Here is a 15,441-nt window from a genome sequence, read left to right on the forward strand (position 1 = left end):
TTAGTGAAACTCACTAGTTCATATGACTGGCACATACTAACAACATGTTCAGTGTTCTGAGGGTTATTTCTGTTTTATGTGCTCGTTCCACTGAGAGGACTTCCCTTCTACTCTGAGTAAAAGAAACATGTTTTGAGACTTGCACGGTTCATCTCTAAAGCATAACTGGTTTAAAATGTCCTCTTTATTGAACTCTAATCTACCACATTTCTTAGTGTGTATGTGTTCCAACGAATACCTGCCACAGCCACTCACAATTACTGCATAGTAGCCCAGTGTAGTAGTGCACACCTTTAACCCTAACACTCTGGAGGTAGAGGCAGGAGGATCTCTGTGAGTACTCAGACAGTCAAAGCTAAGCAGAGAGGTCCTGTCTCAAAAAAATAATAAAAACCTCTTTTTAGATACTGCATCGTTTTGCTGGAAATTATCAAATATTTTTTTGAATGTGTTTTCTTACAAGCTGTAGACAACCTTGTTTTTCCATTTCTTTTGGATGCTGGGACCATAGTTTCATGGCACAGAGTTTGCAAAGAATGTGTGAAGCCCTGGATTTAATCTCCAACACTGCCAAATATAGATAAATATAAATAAACATAGTCTGCTTTTATAGCTTCATCGTATTCTTTTACATACATATTCAGAAAGTATAATGGTGTACAAGTAGGCAATGTCCTTTCTATAATGGAGATTTTACTTCAATTTATTCTTAGGTATCTTCTTGTTAGATATATCAATTTGGGTCTTTATTATTCCAGTTATGTTTTACAACTTTAGCAAACGATTTTTTCTTTCTCTTTCTTTTCTCCTATGAGATGGAGGTCTCAGAATATTACATAAGATGGTTTCAATCTTGTGATCTGCCTGTCTCAGTCTGCCAAGTAGCTGGATTGCAGACATGCCTGTCTTTAAGGCAATTGACTTCCAAAGGCAAATTTTGTTTCCATTGATCCCATATGTTCTTGCGTTGTTTGCAACAGGTGTACATTGGTATTACTGAGTTTCCCATGTATCCAACTACCTATAACCAGTGACCACTGAACCAGATTCCAGTGTTTACATCTTTTCTTATCTGATTCCATTGGTTAAATTTTGAGAGTTTAGTTGATTTGCACGGTGTGGAAGCAGATGTCTTGCTGTTGGTGTTAGAGTTTCTTCTGTGAGCAACATGACTGTCTTTGACAGATACTGATATTTTCTACTTTATCAAAATTGTTATAAAATCAAGTACGCCAGCATTTGTTGGATGCTTTTTTTGACATATTTGGAGAAAAATCTTCACCACCACCTCTACAGCCCCCCTTCAGTCAGTTACCAGGCAGGTTCAGTTGCAGAAAACAGAAAGGGGTTAACAGACTTACATATTTACCAACTGAAGCAGGGACTCGATTGCTTTTTAATTGAAAGTGAGCAGAAGTAGGCTGACTGCACTGCAGAATGGGCCTACCAGGGCCATATGTTCCTGTCAGAATAAGAAAGTGGTGTTCCTAACCGATACTTGCTGAGTCTGCTATCTTTGTATCATCTAAAAATGAGAACCTGAAGAATTCTTCTTAGCACATAATAATCAAAACACTAAATGTAAAGAACAAAGAAAGCATATTAAAAACTGCAAGGGAAAAAGACCAAGTAACATGTAATTGCAGACCTAGTACCATTACACCTGACTTCTCAATGAAGAGTCTAAAAGCTAAAAGGGCCTGAACTTTGGTTCTGCAGTCTCTCAGAGACCACAGATGCCAGCCCAGATTACTATACCCAGCAAAAGTTTCAATCACAAGAGATGAAGAGAATAACACATTGCATGATAAAATCAAATTTAAGCAGTATTCATCTATAAATCCATCCCTACAGAAGGTGCTAGAAGAAAAACTCAAATGTGAAGATGTTAATCACACCCAGGAAAACACAAAGAATAAATAACCGCAGACCAACAAACATGAGAGACAGTATGCTGGCGAGTACGCAAGTACACACACACACACACACACACACACACACACACACACAAGGCACTACAACGAAACAATGGGAACCAACAAACACTGCTCATAGATATCTCTCAGTATCACTGGTCCCAATTCTCCAGTAAAATGACACAGACTAACAGAATGGATGCAATAATAGGATCCACCCTTCTGCTGCATCTAAGAAACACACCATAAAATAAAGGGTAGATCACAGACAAAAAGAATAGATGGCAAGGGCTGGGGAGATGGCTCAGTGGTTAAGAGCACTGACTGTTCTTCCAGAGGTCCTGAGTTCAATTCCCAGCAACCACATGGTGGCGCACAACCAACTGTAATGAGATCTGGTGCCCTCTGTAGGCAGAGGACTGTATACATAATAAATAAATAAAATACTAAAAAAAAAATACAATGATTTCTTAAAAAAAAAAGAATAGATGGCAAGAAATAATCAAATGCAGGGCTGAAATCAACAAAATAGAAAAAGCAACAACAAAAATAATACAAAGAATCAATGAAACAAAGAGTTGGTTCCTTGAGAAAATAAGATTGACAAATCCTTATCCAAGCTAACTAAAAGGTAGAGAGAGACTATACAAATTAACAAATTAAACATGAAAGGGGGGCACAAACTCTTTTTACAAGGCTACAATTACCTTGGTACCCAAGCCACACAAAAACACAACTAAGAAAGAGAACTACAGACCAATCTCCCTCATGAACATTGACACAAAAATACTCAATAAAATACAAGCAAATCGAATTCAAGAAAACATTAGAGAAATCATCCACCATGATCAAGTAGGCTTCATTCCAGGGATGCAGGGATGGTTCAACATATGAAAATCTGTCAATGTAATCCACCGTATAAACAAGCTGAAAAACAAAAATCACTCACTAGATACTGAAAAAGCCTTTGACAAAATCCAACACCCCTTCATGATAAAGGTATTGGAGAGATCTGGGATAACAGGAACATACCTAAAAATAATAAAAGCTATATACAGCAAACCAACAGCCAACATCAAGCTAAATGTACAGAAACTCAACGCATTTCCTCTAAAATCAGGAACAAGACAAGGCTGTCCACTCTCTCCATATCTCTTCAATATTGTACTTGAAGTCTTAGCTACAGCAATAAGACAACAGAAGGAGATCTAGGGGATATAAATTGGAAAGGAAGAGGTCAAACTTTCACTATTTGCAGATGACATGATAGTTTACATAAGTGACCCAAAAACTCTACATGGTAACTCCTACAGCTGACAAACACCTTCAGCAAAGTGGCAGGATACAAGAACAACTCAAAAAAATCAGTAGCCCTACTTATATACAAACAATAAAAGGGTTCAGAAAGAAATCAGAGAAACATCACCCTTTACAATAGCCACAAACAGCATAAAATATCTTGGGGGTAACACTAACCAAGCAAGTGAAAGACCTGTATAGCAAGACCTTTGAGTCTCTTTCTTGAGAAAGAAATTAAAGAAGGTACTGGAAAATGGAAAAATCTCCCACGCTTTTGAATAGGTAGGATCAATATAGTAAAAATGGCTGCTGCTGAAAGCAATCTATAGATTCAATGCAATCCCCATCAAAATACCAGCACAATTCTTCACAGACATTGAAAGAACAATAATCAACTTTATATGGAAAAACAAAAGACCCAGGATAGCCCAAACAACCCTGTACAATAAAGGAACTTCTGGAGGCATCACAATCCCTGACCTCAAGCTCTATTATAGATCTATAGTCCTGAAAACAGCTTGGTACTAGCACAAAAATTGACAGGCAGATGAATGGAATCAAAATGAAAACCCTGATATTAACTCACACACCTATGAACACCTGAGTTTTGACAAAGAAGCTAAAATTATACAATGGAATAAAGAAAGCATTTTCAGCAAATGGTGCTGGCATAACTGGATGCTGGCATGTAGAAGACTGCAGATAGATCCATATCTATCAGCATGCAGAAAACTTAAGTCCAAGTGGACCAAAGACCTCAACATAAATCCAGCCACACCGAACCTCTTAGAAGAGAAAGTGGGAAGTACCCATGAACTAATTGGTACAGGAGACCACTTCCTGAACATAACACCAGTAGTACAGACACTGAGATCAACAATTAATAAATGGGACCTCCTGAAACTGGGAAGCTTCTGTAAGGCAAAGAATACAGTCAACAAGACAAAAAGGCAGCCCACAGAATGGGAAAAGATGTTCACCAACCCCACATCTGACAGAGGGCTGATCTCCAAAATTTACAAAGAACTCAAGACGCTAGTCTCCAAAACACCAAATAATCCAATTAAAAAATGGGGCATAGAACTAAATAGAGAATTCTCAATAGAGGAGTCTAAAATGGCCTATACTTAAGAGAATGCTCAACATCCTTAACCATAAGGGAAATGAAAATCAAAACAACTCTGAGATACAATCGTACTCCTGTCAGAATGGTTAAAATAAAAAACACCGATGACAGTTTATGCTGGAGGGGATGTGGAGAAAGGGGAACACTCCTCCACTGCTGGTGGGAGTGCCAAGTCATACAGCCACTTTGGAAATCAGTATGGAGATTCCTCAGAAAAATGGGAATCAGTCTACCACAAAACCCAGCAATTCCACTCTTAGACATATACCCAAAAGATGCACATTCATATAATAAGGACATCTGTTCAAGTATGTTCACAGCAGCATTATTTGTAATAGTCAGAACCTGGAAGCAACCTAGATTACCCTCAACTGAAGAATGGATAGAGAAAATGTGGTACATCTATGCAATGGAGTACTACTCAGCAGAAAAAAAATGGGATCTTGAAATTTGCAGGCAAATGGATGGCACTAGAAAAACCATCCTGAGTGAGGTAACCCAGTTACAAAAAGACAAACATGATATGTACTCACTCATATATGGATTTTAAAATGGAGCATAGCATTGCCAGCCTACAATCCACACTGCCAGAGAATCTGGGAAACAGGGAGGACCCTAAGAAAGACATACATGGTACCCTGGAGAAGGGGGACAGGATTTCCTAAGAAGATTGGGAGCATGGGGGAGGGGAGAGAGAACTAGGAGAAAGAGAGGGGTAGAAGAGGATATGGGGGAGCAGGAAGGCTGAGTTGAGGGAAGAATGGAGGAGAGCAGGATGAGAGATACCATATCAAAGGTAGCTATTATAGGTTTGAGGAAAGATCTGGCACTGGTGAGATTTCCAGAGATCTACAAGGATGACACCAACTGGGACTCTAAGCATTAGTGGAGAGGCTACCTTAAATGCCCTGCCCTGATAATGATATTGATAACTACCTTATATGCCATCCTAGAGTGTTCATTCAGTTGCTATGGAAGCAGAGGCAGACACCCACAGCTAAACACTGAAATGAACTCCTGGAAACCAGTTGTAGAGAGGGAGGAGTGATGGTCAAGGGGATCAAGACCAGGCTAGTGAAGCCCATAGAAGCAGCTGACCTGAACAACAGGAAGCTCATGGATCCCAGACTGGTGACTGAGAGGCCAGGCCAGGACTGATCCAGACTCCCGAAAAGTGGATGTCAGTGAGGAGGCTTCAGCAATCCATGGGACCTCGGATAGTAAATCAGTATTTATCCCTGGTGTATGAATGGACCTTGGAAGACCATTCCACGTGGAGTGGTGTTGTCTCAGCCTGGACACATGGGGGAGGGCCTGCACCCTGCCAGAGATGATATGACAGACTTTAGGGATCCCCCATTGAGTGACTCACCCTCCCTGGGGAGCTGAGGGAAGATGGGACAGGGCCTGGTAGGGGGCAGGGGAGGAGGGGATGGAGAGGGAGGTGGGGTTGACATGTGAAGCAGACTCGTTTCTCATTTAAATAAAAAAGAACTACGAAAAGGTGGAGGTGTGGGGACCAGCAGGAGTAAACCTTGGGCACACTTCAGAAGAGGCTGGAGGAGTGGGGAAGTAAACGTAAGAAAGGAAGATAGAGGATCATGGCCTCTGCCAGAAAAATGACTACGGGTTATTGGGTGATGTTCTAGTGAGTTCACATAATTTGATATCCTTAAGCAAGTACCCATAATTTGCTGGTACCTTACTTCCTGCTCCCCCAAAAGAAAGAAAGAAAGAAAGAAAGAAAGAAAGAAAGAAAGAAAGAAAGAAAGAAAGAAAGAAAGAAAGAAATGAAGGGGGGCACATCACAACAGACTCTGAGGAAATCCAGAGAATCATAAGGACACACTTTTAAAACCTTCACTCCAAACTGGAAAATCTAAAGGAAACCGATAATTTTCTTGATCCATATCACTTATTCAAACATAAATCAAGATCAGATAGGCAATTCAAACAGGCTTATTACCATTAGTGAAACAGAAGCAATCATTAAAAGGTCTCACTACCAAAGAAGTCCAACCATATGGTATTATCACGGAATTCTACCAGGTTTTCAAAGAAGTTAATGTCAGCTCCTCAAATTATTTCACAAAATATAAACCAAAGCAACACTTCCATTGCATTTCATGAGGCCACAATTACCCTGATACCCAAGTCACGTAAAGGCTCAACAAAGAAAGAAAATTACAGACCAATTTCTCTTATGAACATAGATGCAACAATTCTCAATGAAAATACTTGCAAACTGATTCAAGAACACATAAAAATATCAAGTAGGCTTCATCTCAGAGATGCAGGGATGGTCCAACATCTGTAAATGGACAAATTGCAATCCACCACATACTAACTGGAAGACAAAGCCCATATGGTCAAATTTAATGCAGAAAAGTCCTTTGATAAGATTCAATACCCCTTTATGATACTTTAAAGTCCTAGAGAGATTAGGGATACAAGGGATATATATCAACATAGTAAAGGCAGTTTACAGAAAGCCCATAGCCAGAATCAATTTAAATAGAGAGAAACTCAAAGCAATTCCACTGAAATCAGGAACAAGATGAGGTTGTCCCCCTTTTCCATACCCATTCAATATAATACCTGAAGTCTTAGCTACAGCAGAAGGAGATCAAGAGGATACAAATTGGAAAGGAAGAAGTCAAAGTATCTTTCTTTGCTGATTATATGATAGTATATATAAGTGACCAAAAAGATTCAATGGGGAAACACCTACAGCTGATAAACACCTTCAGCAAAGTAGCTGAATACAAAATTGGCTTATAAAATTAGTAGCTCTCCTCAGTACAAATGACAAAAAGATTTAGGCAAATCTAACCAAGCAAGTGAAAGACTTGAAGATTTGTATGGTTAAAAACTTGAAGATATCAAAGAAAGAAATTAAAGAAGATATCAGAAGATGGAAAGATCTTCTGTGCTTGTGGATCAGTATGGTTAATATAGTAAAAAAAAGAGCACCCTACCAAAAAACAATCTATAGATTCAATGCCATCCCAATTAAAATTCCAACACAATTCCTCACAGATCTTGAAAGGACAGTTCTCAACTTCATAAGGAAACACAAAAATCCAGGATACAATAAACAAACCTGTATGATTAAAAAAAAGCTGTAAGAAGTATCATCAACCCTGATTTCAAGTTATATTACAGAGCTATAGTAGTAAACCAGGTGGCATTGGCACAAACACAGACATGTTGATCTACAGAACTGAATTGAAGACCCAGACATTAATCCACACACCTGAAGAAGCCAGAAACAGACACTGAAAAGAAGATAGCATCTTCAACAAGTGGTGCTGGCCAAACTGGATGAATGCATGTAGCAGAATCAAAATAGATCCATGTCTATCACCCTGCACAAAACTCAACTCCAAATGGACCAAAGCCTCAACATAAAACTGGATGCACTGCACTTGATGCAAGTGAAAGTGGGGAATAGCCTTGAACTTACTGGCACAGGAACAGACTTTCTGAACAGAACTTAGTGCCTTTAGCACAAGCACTAAAACCAACAATTAATAAATGCAAACTTGTGAAACTGAGAAGATTCTGCACAGCAAAGGACACCATCGACCAAGCAGCAGCCTACAGAATGGGAAAAGTGGTTTGCCAACTACACATCTGATAGAGGGCTAATGCCCAAAATATATAAAGAACTAGATATCAAGGAAACAAATAACCCAATTAAAATATGGAGTAAAGATATAAACAGAAAATTATCAAAAGAGGAAACTGAAATGGCTGAGCAACACTTAAAGAATTGTGTTTAGCATTCTTAGTCATAAGGAATGGAGCATACAAATCCAAGCTACTTTGAGATTTCCTCCTACACCCATTAGAATGGCTAAGACCAATGAAACCAGTGACAGCTCATGCTGGGAAGGATGAGGAGTAAGGGGAATACTCATCCATTGCTGGTTAGAGGGTGGATTTGTACAGTCACTATGGAAATCAGTGTGGTGGCTCCTCATAATGATGGGAATTGATCTACCTCAAGATCCAACTATATCACTCTTGGGCATATACTCAAGGGATGCTTCATCCTACTACAGAGACTTGGTCAGTCATGGTCATCGCTGCTCTATTCATAATAGTCAGAAATTGGAAACAACCCAGATGTTCCTCAACAGAAGAATGGATAAAGAAAATGCTGTATATTTATACAATAGAGTATTATTTTCATGTCAAAAGAAATGTACTTTGTAGATAAATGGATAGAATTAGAGAAAAAAATCATCCTGAGTCAGGTAATACAGAGTCAGAAAGTCCAATTTGGCATATATTTGCTTATATGTAGATATTAGCTCTTAAATCAATGGTAACTAAACTACAACTCATAGAACCACAAAGGTTATTAGGTAAATAATAAGGGACCCAGGGGACTGTAGCGAGAGATCTTATGTACCCGTTTGGGTGTGGTCACAGGTGTGTGGCAGAAGGCAGGACATAAAGAGCTAGGAGGAAGAGGACACTCTCCCTCTTAGGGTTCTGGTTGAGGCTGGGAGACCAGCAGAGCACTGACCTCAGGTTCTTGGCTTCTCATGTAAGTGACTTCCCCCTCAATAAAGATTATATGACAACCTACCTGAGTAGCTCTATATTCCACATTACAGGGACAGATCTTGTTAGGAAAGGGAAATTAAATAGTTGTGGATGAATGGGGGGTGGAACAGGATAATGACAGAAGGACTATGAAGAGAGACAGCTAAAACAAAGGGCTATTTGAGGGGTGGTATGGAGCTCCAATAAGTAGAAACCTCCTGAAATATATAAAACATAGATGAAGGCAATCTAAATGAAACTGTCATATTTCATTTAGTGGTTAAGAGTATAGTATGAAAGACTGGGGTCAAAGAGACCATGGACACTGAAATGGGGGAACAGCAAAGAACTCAGCTTACATGGGAAGCAGAGAGCAGAATCTTTATTCTTAGTCATATTATACAGTTAGAGCTCTGATTACAAAATACATAATGCCCTAATTCACAAATCTGTATAATGTCTGTTCTTTTCTTACTGGACAGAGAGCAAGTCCTTATATGTTACTAATTGCACTTTTTCCCAGAAGATAAATTCAAAGAACATGACTCCTGACCAAGGAAATGCTTGTTGAAGTATGAAGGTAATATTCTGTTAAAACTCTGCAATAATCCTGTTGTTTTCAAGGGTCATCTGGCAAGTGCATTATCATGTCAGTTCAGCAAATCTCCCCCATTTCCCACTTTTTGTTTAGCCATGCTTTGTGACATAATGTTGAATACAGCTGCTCAATGTGTCATTTTTAATGTTAGGAAGGTTTTTCCAGACTATTAAAAAATAACAAAAACAAGCAAACAATCAATATAAACATTGGATGAGCTTGCAATCTTAAGTTGAGTAAATGGATTTAACTTCCCCAAGTCATCATCAATACCTTTTTAATAATCTATCCCCAGATAGTCCATGCAGCTGTTCTGCAAATACGTGATTAATATCAGACTGTAATTTCAATATTTCCTGAGTCACATTACCATGATTTAATAAATTTTTCTAATCTTACCCCAAGGAAACAAGGTCTCATTATAATACACTAGAGTAACACAGAATTGAGTCACATTCCAATCACATCTTAATGATAATTGCCTTTGTAAGTTAACAACTTGATTATCTAACAGCCTATTTCAGCATGCAGCATCCCATTTATATGTCCATGATTTTCCTGAATCAAAATGTCCTTTGAGTACAATGTACATTTTGAATGCTGCTCCAGCAGTAGCAGCAGTGGTGTTAGTGGCAACAATTCTCAATACAATTACAATAATTAGTTCAACCATTCTTTTAGTCATTTGGTTCAATGTATGACAAAGCACAGGAAGGAGATGATTCCCTAGATTGATTCATCTGTACAGGTATCCAAGCATCAGTCTAAGATCAAAGTACATAGATGCCCTGGGAGCTCAAACTAACAGGAGCGCTAGTATTTACATGGATAGAAAGAACAACTGGGACAAGACATATATCCTTCAGATCGATTCTAAGTAGTTTCTCCAATCATAAACAAATAGGGAAGATGAACACATGCCATAATATTATGAAATACCAGGGGTTATTTTGTAAATGAGAACATAGCCTCATTATTAGAGGTATTTTTCCTATATTCCCTTCCCAGACCCAAATGTTACCCAATGATGAAGATTTCCAAAAATGTTCTTAAGTAGCTGCTCTGTCCATGTGACCCTGCCCCACACCATTGGACCAATGACTATGGATGGTGATGCTCTTTGAATTTCTAGTTGGTGTGAGCAGAACCTACAGGCTCCAAATATCCTGTTGTTTATTAGTCAAAAGGACAGCTGTTTGAGCAGTCTCTTTTCCTAGCAGAGAACGGCACTTTAGCCTACCCTGCAATACTAATCAAGAAAATTTTATCAGTAAAGGGAATCATTTTTTGACCATTTTATCGGGTAAAAATAGCCATTCAATTATTGTATCATAATTTTGGTAAAATACACCTGTTGGAGAATGGTAAGATGGAAAATCATGTACTCTAATACTCTGTTGTTGAGTAGATAGTCATTTGTAAATGTTTTATTTCTTGATGTATTGACCCACTATTACTAGAAAATATTTGTTTGCTGTCTCTAACAGTAACATTTTTGTGTCATAAAAATCTACAGACTATTTTTCTACTCAATGTGTCCTTGCTATGGCTGCTATTTGTGTGGCAATCCTTTTCCAGCCCTTTACTTTCAAGCCATTTTTGCATCCTTTCAGCAAATGTTTGTGTATTACAGACAGTACACATCTAGGCCTTGCACTTTTGCCTCACCTGACAATCTTGGTCTTTCCTCATAATTATTAATATACCTGGACATGTATCTGCCATTGTGTATCTTCTATGTCTCATTCTTACTTGATTTTTTTATTGACTTCCCTTTCCTTATTTATTTTCTTTCTGATTGCCTCAGATAGGGTTACTCTTGCTATGACGAAACACCACGACCAAAAGCAAGTTGGGGAGGAAAAGGTTTATTTGGCTCATACTTCCACATTGCTGTTCATCATCAAAGGAAGTCAGGACAGGAACTCAGAGAGGGAAGATAACTCGACTTGAGACTAGCCAGCACAACCCCATTGCTGCAGACAACACCTGCACAACTTACTGAGCATGGAGAAGTCAGGACGGTGCCTACACAGAGCATCGCCCCTACATTCTATTATTTTTCAGTCCAGGAAAGCGCTCTGCAGGCTATGAAAATAAAAATGAAAACACCGACCTGGCCACAAACTCTTTGTTATATAATGGTGTCCTGCCTCCAAGATATGCTAGTACAATAGTGGTTGGAAGCTTGTGGGAGTAACTAAGCCATATCAGAATTTACTTAAGGCCCACTCTGCGATATGGAACCCATACATAGATGGCACTACTTGGGCTACCAAGAATCTCAGAATAAATAGCTCAAGGACACAGGGCAGAACCAAATACTAAGAGCTACAACAGGCATAGCAATGAAATGACCTTCTGATATACTCATGATCAGTGCCTTGGACAGACACCATCAGAGGAGCTTCCTCCTGCAGTAGACGAGAACAAATGCAGACCCACGGCCAGACGTTACGCAGAGAGTGGGAGATGGCTGGAACACACATTCCTAAAGGGGACATCTCCATCAAACACCTCGTCTCAGAGCTCAGAGAACCTCATGGAAGAGGAGGCAGAAAGAGGGTAAAAACCAGAGTGACAGAGGACACCGATAAAAGTAGACCCTCTACATCATCCTGCTCATAGCTCATACAGACTCACAGACACTAGGGCAACACACACGGGTCTGCGCAGGTCCTGTGCATATATATATTATGGCTTCCAATTCAGTGTTTTAAATGGGATTCCTAAGTGTACAAACGAGTGGGTCTCTTCTTCTGCCTTCTGTTGGGCTCTCTTCCTTCTGTTTATCCAATTCCAGTGCGTTAGTTTTTGTTTTATCTTATTATATTTTATCACTATCCGTTAGAAGCCTGTTTGTTTTCTAATGAGAGTGGATATGGGTAAGAGAGGAGGTGGGAAGGGAAATCGTAACCAGGATATATTGAGTGAAAAAAAATCTATCTGCAATAGAACAAAAATGAGAACCGGGCATCACAACCCTTCAAAAGGGACACACCTTCTTATCTGCTACCTCTGGGTCAGGAAGAAGGTACAGCAGAGTTGGTTTCAGAGTCTCACTGTACATGATACCAGCTACCCCTAGAATGGATGCGTCAGGAATCACCTCCTACCTTATTTAGTTGTTCTGAGATCACAAGTTGCATAAGAACTTTGATCCAGTCCACAGACAATCTACTTTGGGAACCCTAGCTGCAAAGGATCCTTAGAGATAAAGATTCTAAACATCTGTGGTAATGGATGGCACACTAAGAAAGATTAAAATAGGCACCAAGTGAGGAGCTGTATCTACCAACACGCATTGATATAGTGGAAGCTAGATTCATATCCAAGGAAAACAAAGTCGTTACACCAAAAGATACTTGCACCTGCAGCAGCATTCACAATAGCCAGAACCAATCTGGATGCCCTTTAGTGGGTGGGTATATTTACGGAATGGAAAATTATCATATAAAACAATGAAATCCTGATATTTGCACCAACATAAATGGAACTGGAGAACAACATGTCAGATCCAGGAAGGCAAATGGTGTATGTTCTCACTTACGTAACAGAAAGCTGTAAGTCAGTCTCGGAGAAGGATAAGGTGGATTAGCAGACACAGGAGACAGGAAAGGGGAAGAGAAAGGGAGCAGAGAAAGATTAAGATGAGTTTCAGAAAGAGGAGGAGGAGAAAGAGGAGGAGGAGGAGATGAGCAGTAGCTTCTCAGAGGGTAGCCAGTCCAGATTTTCATATTAATATATGACAGTTGAAAACTTTCCAACATTCCTGGTCTCCCCAGACTCCATTCCCTTTCTGTTTTTGTTTTTTCTTTAAACAAGTCTTGGTATATTAGCCCACGTGGTCTTGGAATTCATAACCCTTTTGCCTCAGTATATCAACTGGCATGGTTACTGACTTGCACCACCAAGCATGGATATCATTTCCTCAATGTACAAGTTCTTAACTTGTACATTATATAAAGGATGTGGCTGTGATTTAGAATTCTTGGACAAGAATATTTTAGTGGAAAGAGGTTTTGTTTTACCTAGGAGTTAATGTTTCAGAGAGGTGTTTTCTCTGTGTCTAATAGCATATGTAGATGGCATTTGGGCTTATTGTTCTATCGAACCGTAAAATCAAGAACTCTCAGATTACTATCTGATACTCCTTTTGAAGTGATTGTCTCTGTAATCTAGGAAGGAATTACTATGTGGTGTGGCCACAAAATTTCAATCCACACCAAAGATGTGTCCTAGTTTTAGCTTTGACTGTCAAGTTGATGCAGTCTAGGGTCATCTAAGAAAGTGTCTAGATCAGATTGGTCTGTGGGCATGTCTGAGGGGGATTGTTGACTTTTAATTAATGTAGGAGACCCCATTTCACTGTGGAAAGCACTGTCTCCTGAGTAGGTGGTCCTGGGCTATACCTGAAACTAGCCGGCTGCGGGTCTGTGAGCAAACCTTGCCTGTGCCCTGGGCTCCATCCCTTTTGCTTTCCCATGGTATCGGTTGCTGTTCTGTTCTGCAGCATCAAACTTCTGCTCTTTATTGAGTCATTTAAGCGGTATGCAAATGCTCTCTACGAGTCCTTACAAAAACCCCAGCAAAGTCTCTCCCTCGGCTACCACCTCAACTCTGGGATCACTGTACTCCTCACCCTTCAGCTCACTCAAGCAGGCTTTGTTCTCTCCCACCCACTTGGCTCTGCTTTTGTCATGATGGCCCATAGCCTCTTTTTTGACCAATCCAGCTGTCATTTCTCTGTCTTGTCACTAGACTGCCAGGCAGCAGCTCTCAGTGCTGATACACATCTCCTTCTATGAACTCCACAATCCAGGTTCCTCTGTCCCTAGGCTCAGTTTTCTGTCTGCAGCAGCCAACGTAGAAGGTTCTAGACCCTGCCATCAGACTCCAGTTTATATCCCTCCCAGAAATTTCATCCAATCTTACTCAAAATGATCTTCTTTGTATGTAATAATCGTCTGTGTAAAGTAGAGAAGGTTAAATCCACATCTTTGGAGATGCGCTGGCATCTCACCCACAGTCTGTTTGACGGTCCCTCCTGAAGCCTCTGGAGTCAGTGGTCTGAGTTTGTATCCTGGTCTCTTCCTGTGCAGACTAGTCTTTCCTAACTTTGTCCCTGAAACTGCTTAGCTAAACCTACCTATTTGTGGTGACTTAATAGGAATGCCTAGGCAAAGCACACACACACACACACACACACACGCACGCACGCACGCACGCACGCACGCACACGCGCACACAGCGGGGCTGCCCAAGGACTTGCTCTTAAATGCAGGGCTTGTTTACTTGCTTAGATTCCCTCCTAGAAGTCATGAGAAGCATCTTGCGTCTGGAGTTCAAGAATTGCCCGGATCTAGAACCCGCTCGTGCCACACAGCAGGAGCTAGAATAGTGAATGCATTCACTTAAAAGAGGAGCGGAAGTATAGAAGCCAGCTCCATTGCGACTGGTTGCTTCTGAGAGGAAGATTCAGTTTTCTCAACTTCTCATGGAGTCGTAGGAACCGTTCATCTTACGAGTAAGTCCTAGGAAGCAACAATGGCGTTCCTGGCTCTGATACCTGCTTCTGCGGGAAATAATTTTTCTTTGAAAATAAAGAATAATGTGTATCCCTAGAATTCGACCACATGGCTTTACCGTTTACTAAGTTTCACCGGCACTTACAGAAATAGGAAACAGTTCTATCGGATGAAAAACACGTTTATGTTCGTTTAAGACGAATACAATTTAAAGGAAGACAACGCATTTCTCAGCAATTATGGGCGTGGGCGAACAGAACAGACACCAGCACTAGCAAAGCTGATAGAAATACGAAACCGAACAGAGCCGCACCACCCCATGTCCTCCTCGTTCCCCCCAGCCAGGTCCAGCACCCTCATCTCCAACCCACAAGCTGGCGTTGGCCCCGCCCCTCCCGAGCTCCGCCTTTAACCCTG

Source organism: Mesocricetus auratus, unplaced genomic scaffold (assembly GCF_017639785.1).
Source record: "Mesocricetus auratus isolate SY011 unplaced genomic scaffold, BCM_Maur_2.0 Super-Scaffold_6730, whole genome shotgun sequence".
NCBI classification, from domain to species: domain Eukaryota; kingdom Metazoa; phylum Chordata; class Mammalia; order Rodentia; family Cricetidae; genus Mesocricetus; species Mesocricetus auratus.